We start from the raw sequence: 6,767 nt of genomic DNA, 5'->3' as shown, positions 1-6,767 counted from the left end.
GGCTGGAGGGTCAGGTAGAGGAGAGAATATGCATAATTAATGCAAATACATTAATTACACTGAGCTATCAATACTAGAGCTGATTGGGTCAGTGGGGTCAGAGGGCGAGAGGTCTGGAGATTGTGATAGAGGAGAGGGGAGGAGAGAAAGGAAGAAAAGGAGGGGAGAGGATGGGAGAAGAGGAAGATGAGAGGAGCCTTTTGCCACGGTAACTCATGGATCCTGGTGGTCTGGCCCTGGTCTGGTCTCCCAGCCTTTGAATTCAACAGAAGACTTGAGGGTCCCTTACTTGTCTATTACATATCCACATCCAGAGGTTCAATCCTAACTTGGAGTTATCTGATTGTAGCCGTCACGGCAACTCAGCACTCCATTTAAATGGTCTGAAAATGACTGACAATGTTTTACCAATAAAAGTGCACAATCATGAAACTGATGTCTGGAAATCTTGATGTCTTTCTTTTTCAGCTTATCCTTCTAGTGTGTGTTTTTATCAAAGTCTAGACTTTATCGAGTCTATCAAAGCGGTAGAACAGTCCTTTAAAAGCACATATTTTACTAATTTCCAGCATTGAAGCTAAAAAGCATTTTAATATCAGAATTAATGCACTCATCACCATTACATTTCATTCTCAGGCTCATTTGATCTGTTTCATGTTTGCCACCTTATTTGGGGTTTATTACAGATTATCACATTCCATTCATGTTTGTATCTCAAGCAAAAAAAAAGTTTCGTGTGTTGAAAGATGCTTTAATGTTTTTCACAATTTCAGACTTTTTCAAGATTCTTAGTTTTCCTGAATTAAATGCCCAGAGGCCCTGAACACATTTATTATTGCTCTTTTGTTGAATCCGTTAACAATTTTCACCTAGTTCACCCAATTTATTCAGATCTCCTTCAGCATTTTCACAAAACTGTAAACACATTTATCATTGTGACGCACCTGTGATGCCTACTGGCAGCCACAGGTGGCAGAAGTGAAACACAACTACAGCTTAGTGTCCCAGCTTACACACAAAGCTGTTGACACTTGTTGCCCATGATGTGATGAAACCAATCTGAACTGTGGCCTTGTGCACTCTGAGGGTCAAAAATGGATGGAGGAGGAGGAAGAAGAGTTGGAGAAAGAGCTGAGTGCAACTGTGAGGAAAACATGTTGTTTGTGGAATGACAATGTTGAAAGGAGGACAAACCCAAAAGCTGAGATAGACTTTACACACACAAAAAAGCACAACTTTACTTTCAAAAACAATGTTCTTTCTTTTCAAAATGGCATTTGCTGGTCAAATGACACACACAAACCATCATATCACTGATTTGCATAATGGGAAACGCTGCTGTGATTGGATGGAAAACACTTCTTCTCCATTCATCAAAATTACGTTTGCCTTTTTTGTTCAGTGCTACACTTACTACAGACACTCCCAACATAATTGTGTTGTTTTAAATGATATTATTTCCATACTCGGAACACATTAATACACGGGAACAAATATACCGGTATATTATTTTTCCCCACAAAAACAACAGCGTACATCCCTATTACTGCCTGCTATTCTGCTCTCATGCTGAGGTGGAAGATTCCACTCATTCTGCTAGCTCCTCTTCCTCGCCCACTTGAGTTGTCTTCACCACTTTCACCTGTTGTTCCTTCTAGGGTGTATTTAAGCCACTGCAGTGCATTTCTGCTTCATGCCTGACTCCCCAGCACTTTCTTTGAAAGGTAGATGTGGTAAATGTGACAACCCTCTGTCCCCGATTAAGAGTTTTGCCTTGTGTTTATTTGAGCTGTCGCCCACCTGTGGCTGTGCAGTCTTTTCTGCATTCTGCGGAGGTCTGTGATTACTTCTGTGCTGTTTTCCGCAAGTGTTTAATAAAGCCTTTTGTCCAGGACTGCTGTGCTGCGAGTGGATCCTACCACACCTGTGTCAATCAACCAACACAAAGCTGCACATGCAGCGGTCCACACACTGAAGCAGTTACGGCACCTTGTCCACGTCACAAGCAGCTTTTTTTCCTGGTCAAGGACACAGTGCCTAGCATGACAAATCCAGCAGTGAAAAGGCTCGACTGTGGTCTCCACATGTGTCTTCCGTAGCTTGGAGAAGTACAAGTGCTAAAGGCTTGAATGCTAATTAGCAAAGAGTGAGTTTGCATAGTTCAAATTTATTGTATTTAAATCACAAACATTACTGCCTCAGAGGGCTTTGCAAACATCACAGTTGTGACATCTTCTCTCCTAAGACCCTCAAATTGGGTCAGGAAAAACTGAAAAACCTGGACAGATGGACAGTAGATGCCAAACATCAATATTAACAGTATGTACAGTGTATAGAAATAAGTCTCCGGGCCCAGGTGCGTCTTCAGATGTCTTCATACGGAGAGCTGGCAGATCCATACTTCGGGTCTCGATGGACTGGATCCAGGAAAAAGAAAAAGCCATGCTCCAGCAGTCAGGTACATTTATGTGTCGAGAATATCTAATTTTCTAAGGGTAGTGGAAGTGAAGAAAGAGGGAGACTTGCAGCCGTATAAAAGAAGCACCAGCAGTCTGAAACTATAGCAGCAGAACAGAGCATTTCTGTGTCCACCCTAATTATGAGCCTGATAAAAAAAGAAAGTTTTAAGTCTAATATAAATAATGACCCTGTGTCTGCCTCCCGGATCCAAACTGGGAGCTGGTTCCAGAGAAATGGGGCTTGGTAGCTGAAGGTTCTGCTCCCTTTGGAAACTCTAGGGAGCAGAAAACCTGTGTTTTGAGAACACTGGATAATAAAGATGATAAAGAGTTATAAGATCATTTAAATAAGAGGGAGCAAGACCAAGAACAGCCTTATATGTGACGAGGATTTTAAAATCTACAGTAAATTTAACGGGGAACCAATGTAGAAAAGCCAACACGGGACTAATGTGGTCTCTGGTCCTGGTTCTCGTCAGCACACCAGCAGCTGCATTCTGGACCAGGTGTACAGACGTTACCGAGTTCTTAGGCCAACCTGATTAAAGAGAATTACAATAGTAGGGCGATTAACTTTAGAGTTTTGAAAGCGGACAATTGTGTGGTGTTTTCAAAAAAGTAGGTTTTAGAACTACCAATTGAATGTAAAGCAGGATTTGTTCTTGTAGTTCAGCAGAACTGGTTCAGGGGACTGGTGCAGGTGTTGTGGTCATTGTGTCAAAAGCAGCAGGATTAATGTGTCATCAACTGAGAAGAACTGTTAAATTGGATCAGGTTTGGGTCAATACAACAGCTGCGCTCTATAATGCAACCGTTTAATGTGTTTAATGTTGTGGATCACTTATGATCTGGTGCAGCCCAGAGAGGGACTGATCCAAAGGGGTTAACTGTGCCTGGGAAGGGAAGAAGCCTCCCGCAGCCTTGGGTTGGAACCAAGTTCGCAGCTCACATGACAGACGCGGAGCAGATCGGTTTAGGAATAATGCAGCATTTTGTTCAATGAAAGCGTCCTCACAGAGTCAGAGTTCATGTTCTGTTCATGTGATCACCAGGGCTCATCCTGAAGCTGGATCATCCTCTGTGTGACCGCTGTGCTGGTGTCGGTGTTGTACCAGTCTGTCAGTGTGAAGGGGTTGAATTTACATCGAGGGGAGAAGGTGTCATCAAGTTCCAACTTCCCACCAAACCAGTCAGAATGGAATGAGAGGCAACATTTCTCCCAGTTGCTTTCAGTTGACTCTATGGATTAAAATTACCCCCAGGAATGAGAATATTGGATTGTTTGGGTCGATAAAACAGCTGCATTCCAATAATGCAACCATGTGCTGACCTATGATGCTCCGCTCATGCATGTGGTGGCAGAGTGCAGCCAGAGGCGGAGGAGGCATCGATAGCTTCACAATAACCACCACGTTGATGAAAGCAGTACGGTTTGGAGGCTTTTCTAATAGGTAGAAGGGGGCGAACTAGCTATCTTTACATGGGGCTCTTAATGCTCTGAATGGGATTGAAGTCAGAAAACTCATACTTGCCATTTTTAATGTTTACTGTGCTCTGAAGGTGTAATGACACCTCCACCTGCTTTCGGAACACCTCCCAAGGTTAGTCTGCACTGGGGCTTGAACCCAGAACCTTCAGTCCCCAACTGACTGAGCTGCCCTCCCATGGTGGAGCTTTTGAATATTACAAAACAAAAGTATAAGAATGCCAGAAAGGTAATAATTTCTTTAATGTGCATGGAAGAAAAAAACAACAAAACTGTTTTTAAATCAATCAGCCACAAATGCCATTTTTTTCCCAGCTGTCTAATACAGTGTCCATCAGCAGTTCTGCACATTCACATCCTGTGGTGGGTTAATCAGTGCAGGCACGTGCACTCATGCACAGATGTACAGGAACATGAGAAGCTGGACTCAAACCAGTAGAGAAGGATTTGAAAAGAAGGATGATGGGCAGGCAACAGGGCAGGATGGTAGTCATTGAGCAGATACATGCAGGGGCTGTTCCAGGAATGGCATCTGTTGACAGGTTAGACTATAAAACAATAAAATCTCGGATCATTGAACAATGTGAAGATGAACTCTTCCGCACAGCTTCCAGTCAGCAGGGGTTCAATGAAGACTGTTTTTTAAAAGAAATTTACCAGAAATCACTTAAAATTGATCACTTACCATCTTACCAAACAGAGCATTATTTCTTTTTGAGTGGTACGGTGCAATTAAAGGCCAGTAGGTCGTCCAGTTCTGTGGAAGTGTGTTATGCAACAGGTTTCTGCTTTGCGTCAGTTATGTCAGGATTCAGCCTCCTCCATCTGTCAGGATGCTTATGCTGACACTTCCTGTCTGCGACACCTGACTGGCCTCCATTATCCAGTGTGAAACAAGTGTCAGTACAATCAATCAGTAGATCAGAAAAACAACACACAAGTATGGATGGATACACACATTTATGGAGGGATACACACATTTATGGATGGATACACACATTTATATATATACAAATATGTATGCGTGTCTACATTTACTATACAGTATATATATATATATATAGAGAGAGAGAGAGAGAGAGAGAGAGAGAGAAAGAGAGAGAGAAAGAGAGAGAGCTCACACTATGTGGAGATATAAGCTGATGATAATAGTTACTAATTATTATTTTTGTTAGTAGTAGTGTTAGTATGTGGAGTCCAGAGCTTGTACGCTGTCATAATATCCACTAGAGGGCGTAAATGTTCTTTCTTCCAGGTTCTTCAGCTGCCAGTCTCAGCGCAGGCAGCGTTGCACATGAAATTATTTTCTCTTTTGATCTATTTCATAAATTATTCTCGTTTGCTGAATTGAAATGATATGGACTCCATGCTGCTGCTGCCTGTGGACAGTGCTGCGCTGGATCCTCCTTCCTTTATGAATGCGCTTCTTCCCCTCCACAGGTATCTTGCACCTCATCTCCTCCCTTCTTTCCCCCCCCCACGCCTGTGATATCTGCACCCCCACCTCTTCCACATCATATCCTCATTCCTCCATTTGTGCGTGTCCTTCTGTGTGGGCGGGAGGCAGAATGGAGAGGCTGGAGCTGCAGATAGCTGTTGCATACATGCAGAAGCTTAAAACAGTGTTCACTTGCAGCAGGTCTCACAGCTGCTGCTGTTGCAGTCGCCCCCATGAATAATTAATTTCTGAAGAGATGCAGGCAGAAGAGGGTGACAATGATTTGGGTGGGGAGTGAGGGGAGGGGGCAGAATAGAGAGATTGGGTTCTTATCTCTGGCTTACACCCTCACTCTCACTCCACATGTGAGCCTGTTGCTGCTATTTTCATATTTGTCCTTGCAGTGGCAGATGGGCCATTTTCATTATGTGATCAGCTTTTGTAATTAGTACAGATGAGCTCTCCTGTAATGTAATAAAGCAGGAAGCAGATTACAGAATGCGGTTTCCTCCTCTGCCTGGTTACCAGTCACAAATAAACAGTGTCAGAGGCGCTTTGAGGTGGTTGGTATATTGTGGGTGTTGGGTGTGGAGTCCCTCTGTGATGGCCTCTACGGTGGGCGGCAGCACCTGCTTTATCATCACTTTCCAACTTCTCCCCATAAGCAGATATTTACCATCTGTGACTTTGGCTGTGTTCAAATCTTCAATGCATTTTCCTCCCCAGAGGTTAGACTTTGATTGTGTGAATCCTTTAAATGTGGAAGGAAGCAGCTTTGGCCATCTGTGGGTTTGCACCAGGCATGTTGATTTATATGCTTGAGGTTTGTTTGTTCAGTGTCTTGCAGGTTAACTAAATACAGTAAGTGTTGTTATAGGGTTGGAGGTGTATAGCTGATTGTGCTGCACTCACCTGTGATGAAGACGTTCTCTCATCTGGATATGGATGAGACGAGCAGGTCCTGACAGCTGCGTTCATTTCTTGCATTCTGAGATTTCTAAGACAACGTTACCACGCAACCAGGCCTTCAACCCGTATTTTAAGTCCGGCTTTCTAAAAAATGAAACTTCTGAGTTTGGACCGTTCATATTGAAAGTGTTCATCACGTGATGTTTCTTATTCTATAGGGTCCACCGCCCCTATAGGATTGTCTTGGTGGTGCAGTGGTTAGAGCTGTCGTCCCCTTCTGGGTTCGACTTCCCCCGTGTGGAGTCTGCATGTTCTCCTTAAGGGTTTTCTCCTGGTTCTCCAGCTTCCTCCTCAGACATGCCGTTTGGAGATCCATCCATCCATCCATCCATCCATCCATCCATCCATCCATCCATCCATCCATCCATCCATCCATCCATCCATCCATCCATCCATCCATCGGACAGAGCACTCA

The sequence above is a fragment of the Takifugu rubripes genome, chromosome 16 (assembly GCF_901000725.2).
Source record: "Takifugu rubripes chromosome 16, fTakRub1.2, whole genome shotgun sequence".
Taxonomy (NCBI): domain Eukaryota; kingdom Metazoa; phylum Chordata; class Actinopteri; order Tetraodontiformes; family Tetraodontidae; genus Takifugu; species Takifugu rubripes.
Note: the sequence above shows the minus strand (reverse complement) of the source record.